At 43.1% G+C, this 14,711-nt stretch overlaps 1 protein-coding gene across 12 annotated transcripts in view; it reads left to right on the forward strand.

Annotated features, from left to right (window-relative positions):
* The window catches only part of NFIB (nuclear factor I B), a 204,859-nt gene that overhangs the window by 120,297 nt on the left and 69,851 nt on the right, over positions 1-14,711 (forward strand). The gene's annotated exons all lie outside the window — the stretch shown is intronic.

Consider the following 14,711-nt stretch of genomic DNA (forward strand, 5'->3'; position numbering starts at 1 on the left):
ATTGAAAGGAACGGTGTGGAATAACAATGTAATGAGTTACATAAAATGACATAAAATAATAAAAATTGTTCTCAGCTGCTGCTGAGGGTGGAACCTGTTTTCCCACTTTGTCAAGTTGTTCAGGTTTTCCATTTAAAAATGAGTGAGAAATTAGCTGTTCGAATTTTTGTAAGGAGCATTTGCAAAGTTCCAGAAGAGAATGCACAAATCTTGAGTTGGGCTTAGGAGGATAGAAAGCACCTTGCCTTGCTTGAGAGAATTCTCCAGATTGGATACACTCCAGAATAGGGATGCCAATTCATTCAAAGCTTCTGCAAGGTGGCCCTACGGGAGAGCAAGATCAGCTGTACTGATGGTCTCTCTCCCACTGGTCTGCTCCTATCCTAATGGCCTGAAAACCACCTCGTTGTAGGGCAGGTTTGTATTTGACTTTAAAAGGAGCCTCTCTGATAGTGTGATCATCTTGGTGCAGCAGAAGTTGCTGACATTGTTCTAGTGCTGCCTCCATGACTTGGCCGTCCTCCTGGTGAGAAAAGAGGAAGAGCTAATGCCTCAATGGGCAGCAACGGCCTTTGCTATGTGTTGAGGGCAGAGTTGCCTGAGGTCTTTCTTCATTGGCATTTACATCCCATCACAGTCCTTGTTCAGTCTAGGGCTGCTTCCCGTGGTCATTCCAAGCATCTTCTGCCTTGTCCACCACCGTGGAACAATCAGGATATTCTGCGAATGTTCTGCTTTCCTATTCCTACTGGCATTTCAAAACGAGAGGGTGCTCAACTGTAGTCACGTTAAATTTCTCTAAACAAATTGCAGCAATGGCTGGCTGTCTCATGAGGGGAAGGTTATAGGGGAGGAATGGAATTGGGATAGGAGCCTGTTGCCAAGCAAGACCAGGATTCAGTTCTTCAGGAAAAGCACACAAGAGCCACTTCATATTGAGATCAGTTTTTGTTCTTTGTACCACACTTGAAACACGAGCATCTGAGGTGGAGCAGGCAAACAGCCGATAGTTAACAAACCATCCTGAGTTCACACATAATGACAAGCCATCTGTAGAACAAGTCTAGTTACATAAGCCAAAACCAAACCGTGGCTTATGATCATGGTTAGCTGGAAATAAACAAAGCATGGCTAAGCTATTGGGCTGGTCCCACAAGGTAGAACAAAGCATGGTTAAGCTAAATAAAACATGGCTCAACACTGTGCACATACCAGACCATAATTTCCTTGTGGGGGCATGGGTTTCCTTATTATTTATTGCTTTAGACAGGGAAACACAAAGAGGTAATGCATGAATGTTAAACACCATGCGGCCACTGGTCTGACAGGCCACAGAGATTATTAGATGAAAGTTTTGGATTTCCCCCACCTCCCTCCATCTCTGATGGTAGGCAGGCAACCTCGCCTCCCAGCAGGACCACTTCTGTGCCATGCTTTGATCTGCATCCTGATTATGAAGGAGCCAGTATGTTGGCAGAAATTTTTTACTTGAGTTTTGGATGCCATCACCTTCTCAAGGGCTTTGCCAAGGGGGAGAGGGGGGGGAAAGGGAGCCTGGAAACTGTGTAGTTGTTGGCAAGGCTGCTGGCACTGAAAGTTGGTTTCTCTATGTTTGGCTAGACTTCTGCATTCTTTAGGATGTCTGGTAATTTGCCTTCTTAACTAAGGAGGAGAGGGCAGCTGACTTTGCCAAACAAAAGAACATTAGGTACAGCTGCTAAAATTCTCTTGTAATGTATTCCTGAAATTACCCAGTGTTGTACAGTATTGGTAATACCAATACAGCAGTGAGTGTGATTGTAATACTTTTATGGTAGAGTACTTCCCACTGCTTTTCATCTGTTGTTATTGAATTAAATGACGTTTATTCCTCAAAAGTTTATTTGCACTCTCCCCCCCCCCCCTTAATCATTTGTTGAAGTTGTGCATAATAGGAACTGGCTAAAATTGCTGACTCTGTTACTTAGGTGGTCCTTGTCTTAGCACTAATACTTCTTCAGTATTAGGCAATTAGGGCTGGGCGATACCTGGCTTTCAACTTTGTGATATATCACCAGCTAAACATTGTGATATACTGATATATCGCAATGTCTGAAATTAGGATGGAGCTTCGTGGTTTTTCCTGCATTGTGAATTTTGCATAGAGCACACACAAATCACAATAGCAAATCTTCTGTGGACCTCCTCCTTTGTGTGCTTCCTCCTCAAGAGCTCCAGAGGGTGGCAACACGAGAACGGGGCCTTCTCTACAGTGGCTCCCCATCTGTGGAATGCTCTCCCCAGGGAAGTTCGCCTGGTGCCTTCATTATATACCTTTAGGTGCCAGGCAAAAACGTTCCTTTTTAACCAGGCCTTTGGTTGACCAGATCGACATCCTATACCCTTTTAAGATGTGACTCCTTTGGGGTGGGGGTGCTATTGGATTATTGTTCTTATTTTGATTTTATATACGTATTGTGATGTTTTCTGTAAACCACTCTGAGACCTCTGGGTATAGGTGAGTACAGTGGGACCTCGACTTATGAGCTACTCGACATCCAACATTTTCAAGTTACGAGCGGAAAAAGTGGCTGCGCGCTTACAATTTTTTCAACATCCGAACGGAAAACCCATTCGTGGCTAGATGCGGTTTCCTCAACTTACGAGTTTTTAGATGCGGTTTCCTCGACTTACAAATTTTTTCCAATGGGAAACTCGACTTATGAAGTTTTCGACCTACGAGTGTGCATTCGGAACGGATTAAATTCGTAAGTCGAGGTCCCACTGTATATGAATTCAATAAATGAATAAAATAAATATTGCCAGGTCAAAAATTATGAAATCACAATCTGTCCATCACAATAGGTGAAACCTGTTTTGGATGATATATCCGTATATTGCCAAGCTCTAAACACAATACATCTAAGACAGAGGTTTCCAACCTTTGGGGTCCACGCCTCCCCCCCCCAACCAACTACATTTTTTCTGCGGCACCTTTTGTGAGGTCCAGGAGCCCAGTTATGTCCCCCCCTTGCTTGCAGAGCTGGCAGCCTCTCACGCTTTCTCAAACACCCTCCCTTGTGGGGTATTCCTTCAGCCTCCTAACTTCTCCCGTCTCCTTAGGAGTGCTCTGGGCAGCCACAGCTTCTGCCCCTGGTGTCTGAACTGGCCCCCCTTGCCCCAAAGAGAGGTGCCTCCTCTCACTGCCCCACAGGGGCTTGAGCCAGCACCCCCTGGCCAGTCCCAGAGGCACCATTCCCCCGGGGAGCTTGTAGCCAGGGCTGCTGCAACAAGCAGCCCTGCAAGCCTTTGGGAGGCAGAGACATGAGAGGGCATCAGAGGAAAGAGGGATAGAGGCCAGTTTTGCCCGTGGCACCCCTGACCACCATTCAAGGCAGCCCAGTGTGCCATGGCATACTGGTTGACAACCACTGCACTAAGATGTTTCAAGTCTGGACCTTGGTGACTGATGCTCAGTAATGTCTGAAAAAGTCGGTTTTTGAGATGCTATGCAAATGCTGAACATGTGGTTGTTAAATAAATAAATACTGAGGTTCTGTACCTTTTCAAAAACACCAAGAGAATAACCTTTCTTGGCGAGCAGTCAATAAAGAAAAAAGAACAAAAGAACTCTAAACTACTTTTCTTTATCCTGGAAATCAGCACCAAGGACAAGTAGAATGCCAATTTCCCATCAAGAAAAGAGGTGCCATATAGCATGGGGGGTGGGGTGGGGGTTAGGAACAATCAGTGCTGCTTAGGAACAATACTTGCTGCAAAATCCTTCTCTTTAAAAGCACTCCTGCTCTTCCTCCCCCCCTTGCCCTTTTTTTTTTTTTGTAATTGCAAGGTTCTGAGCAACCATGTTTCCATGCTGGGAAAAGTTGCACCTATGAAAATGCATTGCTTCTATCTACCAGTATTCCATTTAAAGCTATTCTGCGGCTGAATTAACATATTGGATGATATTAGTGTTCTAGAGTAGTGTAGCTCATGTAACAAAGTGAGTACATAACACCAGGTTCTGGAAATGTAGTAGAAAGCTATTCCCCTGTTTTTCTTTAAGACTTACGGAAAGCTGAAGCTGAATTAGATTTCAAGCATTTTTAGATTTCTGAAAAAAGGGAAGTTTGCTAACCAGCTTCAAGTGCTAGTTAAAGGTAAATGTAAAGGGACCCCTGACCATTAGGTCCAGTCATGACCGACTCTGGGGTTGCGGCACTCATCTCACGTTATTGGCCAAGGGAGCTGGCGTACAGCTTCCAGGTCATGTGGCCAGCATGACTAAGCCGCTTCTGGCGAACCTATTTATCTACTTGCACTTTGACGTGCTTTCGAACTGCTAGGTTGGCAGGAGCTGGGACCGAGCAACGGGAGCTCACCCTGTCGCAGGGATTTCAACCGCAGCTCTGTGGTCTAACCCACAGCGCCACCTGCGTTAATTCTGGTTAAACAGGGAAACCTGATAATCCTTCGTGTTAGATAATGTGCTCCTTCTTTCTTTCTTCTTTGGCGATCACTCTTAGCCGAGTAAGATTGTCTTCCATGAACACAGTTTTAACAGTGAGTCTGTAAGTGACTGGAGGCCAATTCTGGATCTGTACGTCCTTCCACAGTGGAGACATAGGTTTCCAGGCAGGAATTGATCATGGTGAGGATTTGCCAAACATATCTTCCTCTTAGCTCGTTTCTCCCTTTCGTTCTTAATTCGTGCTTCTTCATGATGGTTTTGGTGGAGGCTATTCTCCAGTTGGAGAATTGGGAAACACTCCCCAAGTGTTTCCCAATTATCTGTGGCTTATACTGCATATTTTTAGATTTGCCTTGAGAGCATCTTTAAGCTTCTTTTGTTGTTCACCAGCATTGTGCTTTCCATTAAGTTTGGAACAGAGTAGTTGCTTTGGAAGATAATAATGAAGTATCCAAACCACATGACCAGTCCAACAAAGTTGATGTTGGAGAATCATTGCTTCGACACTGGTGATCTTTGCTTCTTCCAGTACACTGACATTAGTTTGCCTGACTTCCCCAAGTGATGTGTAAAAAATTTTTTGAGACACCGTTGGTAGAGTCTTTTGAGGAGTTGGAGATGGGGTTTATAAGTGGTCCATGTTTCACAAGCGTACAGTTGGTAGTACAATAGCTTTTTAAACAAGCATTTTGCTTTCCTTGCGAATGTCCTGGCCCTCAAACACTTTGCACTTCAAACGGGAGAAAGTTGCACTCACAGAGCTCAGGCGATGCTAGATTTCAACATCGATGTCGGCCGTTGTGGATGCTTGGAGGGTCTGGCCCACTCTCAAACTCTTAATTCTGGCTACAAGATGGAGCCCAATAAAATCATCCCATGGTGTCCAGCATGCCAAATCATTTGCTGAAACTTAGCAGAGGGGAAGAAAAAACATTCACTTCCTCAAAACAGCTTGTGTTTGCCTTGGAAGTAGAATGCCTCTTCTGGCTGTGGATCCCAGGGATCTATCAGAATACTCTGATAGATGTGGTCAGCAGCCTTGGAAGAGCTACGTACCCTTGAGCCTGGCTATACGGGCTATGTAATGGTTTTCTGTTGGCTGTTTAGGGCGGGGCAAGCATTAACATGGCTCCAGAATTAATCTTTTAGTAGTACTAGGTGGTCTTAAATCTTTATAGCTCTTCTGAAAATATAATTAGTAGTTTTTTATTGAGTTGCATGTGTTTTGAGCATGGATGGCTGTATTATTTTACTGCACTATAACTTACCCTCTTGCGGACAGGGAACTAACCTGTATAGCAAGAAGGATAGGAAAGATACGGCCTGAGAGTCCCTTGCCTCTCTTCTGCTTAAAGCAAAATCAACGTGTTGAATGATACAATACTGAAAACACTTTGGCACAATGTTTTTGTAAATAACAAATGGACCAGAATCTATTTGTATAAATTTTCTTGCATAATAATAATATAATAATAAATTATATTTATCTACATCACTATTTGCTTATTCATTGTTTCTTTTCATTTCTAAGAAGTAACTGATCTTCCGGTTCTGCAGAATTAGTTGCTAAACTCATGCCTCTCATGTGAGAAATCGAACACAAGTTTAGAGATCCTGAAATAGTTTGTTGATGAACTTCAAAATTTTACTAACTTCAGTAGCACAAAACCTGCACAACTCCTGTAGTACTAGGCAGAGAATCTGTTCCTGCATAAGCCATTCCCATCCTACACAATACTTTTTTTTTCTTGCAACACTCAGCATAGCATTTTCTCTGCTTTTGGTTTTTTTTATGTGCCAGTGTTTAGTGTCTAAAAGCACATTTTCTCGTTGTAGGAAGATGCTTGAAATCTTAACAGTCCCACAAATTTCAATGAGCTACTTGGCTCATTCTTAAGGTTTAGCCAGTAGTAGGAAGACGAACCAATGTTTATGAAAACGAAATGCCACACATGTCAGTCGCCGATCTCATAATCTTTGTAGCACCATGAAGAAGCTGGAAATCCATATAAGCCAGGCATCCCCAAACTGCGGCCCTCCAGATGTTTTGGCCTACAACTCCCATGATCCCTAACTAACAGGACCAGTGGTCAGGGATGATGGGAATTGTAGTCCAAAACATCTGGAGGGCTGAAGTTTGGGGATGCCTGATATAAGCCATGGATCACACACAAACCATTGGTATCCCTAAAGCTTTCATAAATTAATGAAATGGACTTTGGTACTGTTGCCCATGGCACCTGACTAACAGATGGACCAACACTTTCAGTAGGCAGAGAAACCCGTTGATTGGAAGCTGCATGGCTTTTGGACCAAGAAGTTCCCAGTTTTTAAACATATTGGCTGCAGTTGGTAAATCTCTGTTGGAGAGAAGGTTCTCTCTCTCTCTCTCTCTCTCTCTCTCTCTCTCTCTCTCTCTCTCTCTCTCTCTCTCTGTGTGTGTGTGTGTGTGTGTGTGTGTTGTGTGTTGCTGCAGGGCAAGAACTCTGATGGCACCCTTCCATATTCAATTATAAACTGAGCTGTTCCTTCCTGGAATGATTGCAACATATGAGGAATTTGTTGTTATTCAGTTACCGTTGATAGGCAGGTGCTACACTTTACAAGATCCTACATGTGAATCGATTATACATAAACACATGTATTAGTCGGGGAACCCAGTTTCACCAACTTATTGTAGCACAGCTGGAATTGCATGAGATCATTGCATTGCCTGTGCAAGTCGGGGAGGCTATAGCAAGGGGGTATAAGGAGCACTCGAGTTGTGCAACATCACAACTTTGCGGTGGTACAGCTGCAGCATCCACATGCAGTATTACAGGCCCAGTGGCCAAGCAGAGGTTTTTGCCCGTTTCCTTGCCTAGCACCTTCGACAAGTTCTCATCAAAACACATAGACACCCAAGAAGCTTTCCTAGTTAACATTGCCAGCACCTCAAGTAACCCAAACCATTAAATATGGCCCAGATTCTTGTGCTAACTCCCTTCTCGGTGCTCCCAGATCTGTTTATCAGTGTTAGGAATTCCCCAGGTGCCAGGCACATTTTGAGACTGGCAAAGGTCCAGTTGCAACCAGGTGGAGATCTGTGGATGCCAGGTTGGTAAATTACATCTCCATCTGGCTGGCCCCCTCCAGCTTTCCAAAGCAGGTAATCACAAGTGCTTATTTATTTCCCACCTTTTCCTCCAAGGAGTACATGGTTCACACACACACACCCTCAGTCAATCCCTACAATGACTCTGTGAGGTAGGTTAAGAGGTTGTGACTGGCCCAGGGTCTCCCAGTGAGCTCCACTGAGTGGGGATTTGAACCCTGATCTTCCCAAGTCCTAGTCTAAACACTACACCACACTGGTGTTTTAATGTGTTGTAAATCACTTTGAGATTTCTTCTCTGTCAAATATCAAGCTGTATAGAAATGAAATGAATAATAATGGTAATAGCTTTCATTGTAAATATAAAAAAGGTGTGTCTAGACCTTCTGTTGTGGTGACCGCGTCCTAGGTTTAAGGCACCATTTGGAAATTAGATTATATTTCTGAGTTTCCAACATGGCTGTTTATCTGAGGTATAGCAGAATCGTAGGTTTAAAGACCTGAAATAAAGGCCACAGTATTACAAATAAGAAGAAAATAAAAATAATTTTTATTAGATTTTCCAATTTAACAACATCAAATCACATTGAAATTATTCCCAATTACACTTTATATTACAAATCCAAATTAAGTATACAATTCCAATTAAAGGAAACATTCCAATTATGCCTAATTAAGAAAATAGGTGTACAGTGGTGCCTCGCTAGACAAATTTAATTCGTTCCATGGGTCTTTTCTTATAATGAAAAATTTGTTTAGCGAATCCCATAGGAATGCATTGAATTTTTTTTGCCCATAGGAATGCATTAATTGAATTACAATGCATTCCTATGGGAAACTGCGATTCGCTAGACGAATTTTTCATAAAACGAATTCGTCTAGCGAGGCAACCTCCGCTCGAAAAATCCTTTCGTTAAGCGGAAATTTCGTTAAGCAGGGCATTTGTTAAGCGAGGCACCACTGTATGTAAAATTTGTCTGGGTCTATACAACATTCCACAGCATAAACGAAGATATGTACCAAAATGTAACTGAAAACCAGACTTCCTTTTCCTGGAATAGGAAAGGGCAGAATTTTTACATGCATAATTTCAGGATTCTTGAAATTCAGAAATCCCTTTTCCACAGAAGCCACCAGTCTACTTTTTTTGACTCAAGAGCAAGGAGAAATTCCAGTCCTTCTCTGTCTGAAACTCAAAATCTCCCTTAAATTTCCCAGGTCCAGCCCTTTAATAGAGAAACAGGAAAAGACTTCCTAGTGAGAACCTAGAAAGCATCCTTCCGCCTCACAAAATATACCAATGCACAGCTAACATATTCTTAGAGAGGTTGTAGGAAGGAGTACGTGTAGGAGACCCAGCCAGAAAGGGGTTTATGCTTTAATGTCATGTGTTAGAGCAAGGATAGCCAACTTGCTAGCCCTCCAGATGCCGTCGGATAATGACTGTCATCACTCCTGCCCATTGACCAAGCCAGCCAGGGCTGAGAGGAATAATAATAATAATAATAATAATAATAATAATACTGTAATAATTTATTATTTATTATTTATACCCCGCCTATCTGGCTGGGTTTCCCCAGCCACTCTGGGCGGCTTCCAACAAAATATTAAAATACAATTGTCTGTTAAACATTAAAAGCTTCCCTAAACAGGGCTGCCATCAGATGTCTTCTAAAAGTCTGGTAGTTGTTTTTCTCTTTGACATCTGGTGGGAGGGTGTTCCACAGGGCGGGCGCCACTACCGAGAAGGCCCTCTGCCTGGTTCCCTGTAACTTGGCTTCTTGCAGTGAGGGAACCTCCAGAAGGCCCTCGGCGCTGGACCTCAGTGTCCGGGCAGAATGATGGGGGTAGAGGCGCTCCTTCAGGTATACTGGACTGAGGCCATTTAACCACCCAATTGCCAACTGTCACCTCCTTTCCCCAATACCATTTATTATTTTTGAAATACATTTACAAAGACAATATAATGACTAACGATATATCACCTTGGCTATTAAGGCCACCTCAAACAAAACTTCCTCAGAATTAATTCAGATAAGCAGAAACACAATTTTAAGTGTTCTCTGATTCCCACCCCCGTTCAAAACCTGTACATATGGCAAGCTAACACAAGGCTAAAAGAAAAACACTTCTGTGTGACGTTTGAATGTTCCTTTTGCCGCAAGCTTTTGGTGCGATTCCAGAGATATAAAGCTTCAGAGATGCGATTCCCACCTGGATTCTGAAGTGATACAATCTCATAGGGTGTACGTCATGTTTTTCATGTTTAAGTTACATCTGCTGTGGTGCTGACAAATCTCATGATGTGAGGCGCTCCTAATGGTGTAGTGCTTTCTAAGAGTACTTGCTACATGTCTTTGTTTGAACTTGATAGAAAGGATTGCTCAAAGTTTGTAGGGATATTCGCTATTCGCCCATTGCACATCCGCCTTTACAATTTTTGTTTTTCATAATATATGTTTCTTGGCTTTATCTCTAAGTTGAGTTTGTTTGTGTGTGTGTGTGTGTGTGTGTGTGTGCGTGTGTGTGCGTGTGTGTGTGTTTGCTGACCCTGTAGTTCTATAATAAAAGCCAAAGAGAAGAGCCATTCAGTAGTGACTGAATAATTCACATTCATAGAAACCAATTTATAGAAACTATACCAATTATTTGCCATTTTTAAAAGTTCTGTTCTGTAGTTCCCAAGTCCATTCTCAGTTCCTGCTGTGCTGTCTCACCTTGCTGTTGAGAGGATGACAAGTCCCAGCCTTGGACAATTGTATTTCTGTCGGTCTCTGAACACCTCAGAAATACAGCATGACATATGTTCCCAGATTTCCTTTTGAACCTGGAGATGGAATTGCTGCAGAACCTCCTCAGGACACCTTTGCTCTTCCATCAGTTTTCCAGCAGTCTCTCTAGCTCCAAAGCTTGCAGTTGGAAAGGGAGAAGGGGGTTATTACCTTGTGCTTAGTTTTGGGGGCATAACACAATGTTGGGAACAAGTCCCTGCCAGTTGAGGGAGAAAAGGGGACCTGATAAACATGGCCTTTTTTGTGGTGGCTACAAAGCCCAATCAAAATGTGCGAATCCCTTCATAATCGGCGTGTGCCAAACCTGTGGTGTGCCAGTGTTGCAGCTGCTGGGTGACCTTGGGCTAGTCACACTTCTCTGAAGTCTCTCAGCCTCAGTCACCTCACAGAGTGTTTGTTGTGGGAGAGGAAGGGAAAGGAGAATGTTAGCCGCTTTGAGACTCCTTCGGGTAGCGATAAAGTGGGATATCAAATCCAAACTCCTCCTCCTCCTCCTCCTCCTCCTCCTCCTCCTCCTCCTCCTCCTCCTCCTCCTCCTCCTCTCTTCTTCTTCTTCTTCTTCTTCTTCTTCTTCGATAATTAAAGCATCGTTTTCTTCTGGTCAAGCTAAAAATGATTGACCTTTCCTTGATTACATTTGACTGGTCAATTGGCCAGATTTTTTTGATTATTTTTTTAACTAGTTGGATGCCTAAGTCTAAAACTCATATTAGGTGGCATCTGAGCACAATTTGATTACTTCTTTCTTCATGATCTGTCCAGTATCAAGACATAGTCTGATGAGCTAGTGTTCAATGGGCCCAGAAGGCAACTCTAGACTTTGAAATAATAATAAAAACCAGTATAGCTTTATTCAAAAATTTATAATTAAACTGAAAGATCCTTAATGCACTGACTGAAGATTTGTAAATACCAGACCAGGTATTTTAAGTATCTGGAGAACTAAGCCCTTTAACAAAAGTTGCTGTTGTGATTTAAATGTTCTGAAAGAGGTAGTTCTTGGTAGGATGAAATATTTTATATCATAAACCTTCAAGATTTACAGCTAGTAATTTGGTGTATTTGAATGGAGGAAAATCCATTTTTAAGCACTAGCTTTCATTCTGAAAGTCCACATAGCCTTCAGGTACTTCTTTTTTTACAGGCTTTGTTATGACAACTTGCTCCAAACTTGTCTTTTAAGAGATGGGCTCACACAGTACTTGGGTCTTTGCCCGGTATTCACAATGACACCAGCCTCATAATTGTAGTATTAAAGTAGGGGTTTTCACATCTCCTTAAAAAAGAAGAAAGCAATTAACCTCTCCAGCTCTTTGGTCTTTAAATACGGAGGCATCTCCTTTGATGATAACAAATGGCATTGTTCAGATTTTTGCAGGAAGATTCTTTTCCTCCACCAGATTTAAAAGTTAGCAGCGATAATAATTAGTGAATTATACTATTCCACATGACATTATCTCTTGGGCAAAAGGAGTCTTTAGTCAGTGAACGATGCTAGATCCTTATATTAGGTTTAAGTGCTGTAAAATCTGGCCACCAGACAAGGAGTAAATGAGAAATATTTGCCAAGAAGTTCTATTTAAAAGTATATTACGAGTTAATGCAGGAATTACTTAGGTTGGAGTCCGTGATAGATCCTGTTGAACTCAGTAGGACTTATTTCTGAGTAGGCACGCTTAGCATTGTAGACATGCACGGCATTTTTGAAGTTAAATCACCATGCAATGTTGGGGGGGGGAAGAATTCTTTCTTTTCCCTTGAACAAAATGTGATGATAGAAGAATGAAATGTTATTCTCAGTGGAGGTTAGCATCTAGCATCTAGCATAGCACATGCATACATAACAACAATAGCTTTTTTTTTTGTTTTCAAAGTTTGGTAAGAACTTTCCGCTGCTTACCTTTTGCCGCCTCTACAACCAAATCACAGCAGGTTGCAAATATAGAGTGATTTTCCGTCCCAGCAGATTGCAAATATAGAATGATTTTCTATCACACAGCTGGAAGTCAAGTACCCAGCCGCTGTGGATTTGCTAACTAGATCTCCTCACCAAATCCTCTTGGTGCTAGAACATATTGTGTTTACCTTCCTGTACTCAAAGGCACCTTTGGAACGCAACTTGCAGAGCAGAGTGCTTGGGGATGGTGTGTAACGCAGCACGGCGCCAGCTATGTGGTTACTCTCATTTAAGCTTTTAAACACTCGTTTAATATTTTAAATAGAAACTGTTGGTCTGCTGCGTTTTCAGAGCTGGTTTTGCTCTCAGTATCGCTTTGTCTGTGTAATGAAAAGCGGGGGGGGGGGGGGGCTGTTTAGGCTGCTTCCTTTTCCCAGGTCAAGGAATATACAAAAGCTATGTAAAAGGGAGAAACCTTTTTTTTTTTTTTACACTGATCAAAGAGAAGAAAGGTTTTCAATTTCCTTTTCATTGCTAAGATGAAGTTAATTGCTATTTATTTAATGGTGGGCAGAGTATCCCCTCTTCTTCTAACTTGGTTCTCCAGATTAAGGTTACCAGACGTCCCCCTTTTCCCGGGGACAGTTCCCAGATTTACAAATTCGTCCCCATACAAAATCCATTGAAGTTGAAAAGTGTCCCTGGATTCATTGAAAAAAAATATGGTAACCTTACTCCAGATTGCATGTGGTGGAAATTAAACACGTAGGCAAGTATATTCCAGCAACTTTTCCCCCTTATCTACTAAATCCACTGTCCAACAGAAGCAATTTTGTTTTCTTGTGGGGGCTGTTGAAGCACAGAAAATGGATGCTAAACAAAGTTTAATACTCCTTTTCTCTAAGCTCAGCTATTTTTCCCAGTTTAGGGTTTCCACATGTGAGTTTAAAGTGGATTAAAAGCTCTCCCCTTTTTCTGCCAGTTAATTTGGATTTTTCCAACCCACAGATAACCCAATAAAGGAAGAGAATCTAATTTCAGATTGCACGTTACGCAACTGTGTGAATACACTAAGGTGCATTGTTTGGGCAGAGCTTTACTTTTGTGGTGACGTTTCCTCGAGTGCTGTCTATCACCTTACTTCTGCTTTCTTGAGCGCAACCTAGCCATTTCATTTCATCAGTCCAAAGGAAAGCATGCAGTGTGTTTATTTTCACTGCTTGTTGCTAAAGGCAACTCCGTGGCGCAGTTTCTTAAATGTTTTAAACAGCTGTTTCGTGCAAAACCTCTCCACTGCAAAATCGCTGTATTGAAAATACAAAAAAGGAAAAAAAAATGGTCGTTCAGGCGTGGGGGAAATCACCAGGTACAGGAGAAAGGAAGGAAAGTGGGAAAGAAAAATAGCAGCGCTTGTCCGCTCTTTAAACACTCCCCTCAAATCGCTTTCCCTATCCTGCAATGGCCATGTGCGTCGTCAATTTTATTTGCAATGCATTTGAACTTATTTACAACCCGAGTTGCAACTCAGTTTTGTGCGTCAGGAGGAGGGTCTGGAGATTAAAGGGCCTTGCATCTGCTCCTGCATGACCATTCCTTGCTCTGTTGAGGTGCTTTTTGGTGGGCTGCTAAATCTCACCTGGCTGCCTGTAAGGGGAAAATAGATATCCGCTCCACTTCCTAGTGGGGAGGACTTGCGGTGGACCACGTGGCCAACCACTCCCCTCTGGGGGTGGGGGGCAGAGTCCCGCATCTCCCGGAGGTCCCCGGCCATGTTATTGTTCCACCCAGCCAATCCGCTGGCTGGGGCGTGGCGTGGCTGGGCCCCATTTAAACCGTGGTGCGAGCCAGAGAGTTTCCTTCTGGCTCGCTTCCTCGATCTCCTGCCCTCCCTCCCTATTTTCAGGTTTTGATATTTGCCTTGCTATGGACCTCAGTTGGCCGCCATTGAAGGGCCTGGTAGGAATTTTTCCACTTGGCAAATTGGCTTGGGCCATTTGGTTTTTGCCTACCTCGTAGCAATCGTCACAACTTTGTAAGGTTTGGCGGTTAGGCATTGGTTGATCTTGTGGTGGGGAGGGGAGGTGTGGCCATCGCCTGCCCCTCCAAGCTTAAGGGTATTCTGTTAAAGGAATCTGGGAGTGTGGCTCTTGTATGAAGCTTGGGGCTGGGCTAGGGCCATGCCACGACCCCATCAGGAACCCAGGGGGAGCTCGAGTTGGTTTGCATCGACGGGGCTCCCCCTATTGGTGGTTGACCCTTACAGGACTCCCTGCGTGATGGGCAGGAGTCAGATATTGTTGCGTCAATTCTAGTGCCTAAGCCAATACCGCTCACATTTGGTAACCAATAAAGTTGTGGCCTGAATTTGCCCAATAACCATTAACCTAATATCCTTGTGTCTTACGCATCAAGGAGGGGGTGGCTATGGGGTCTCGACACACAACAGGTGCTGCCTCTCCATTGCCACTCAGCTGGGTA

Source organism: Zootoca vivipara, chromosome 15 (assembly GCF_965207765.1).
Source record: "Zootoca vivipara chromosome 15, rZooViv2.hap1.1, whole genome shotgun sequence".
NCBI classification, from domain to species: domain Eukaryota; kingdom Metazoa; phylum Chordata; class Lepidosauria; order Squamata; family Lacertidae; genus Zootoca; species Zootoca vivipara.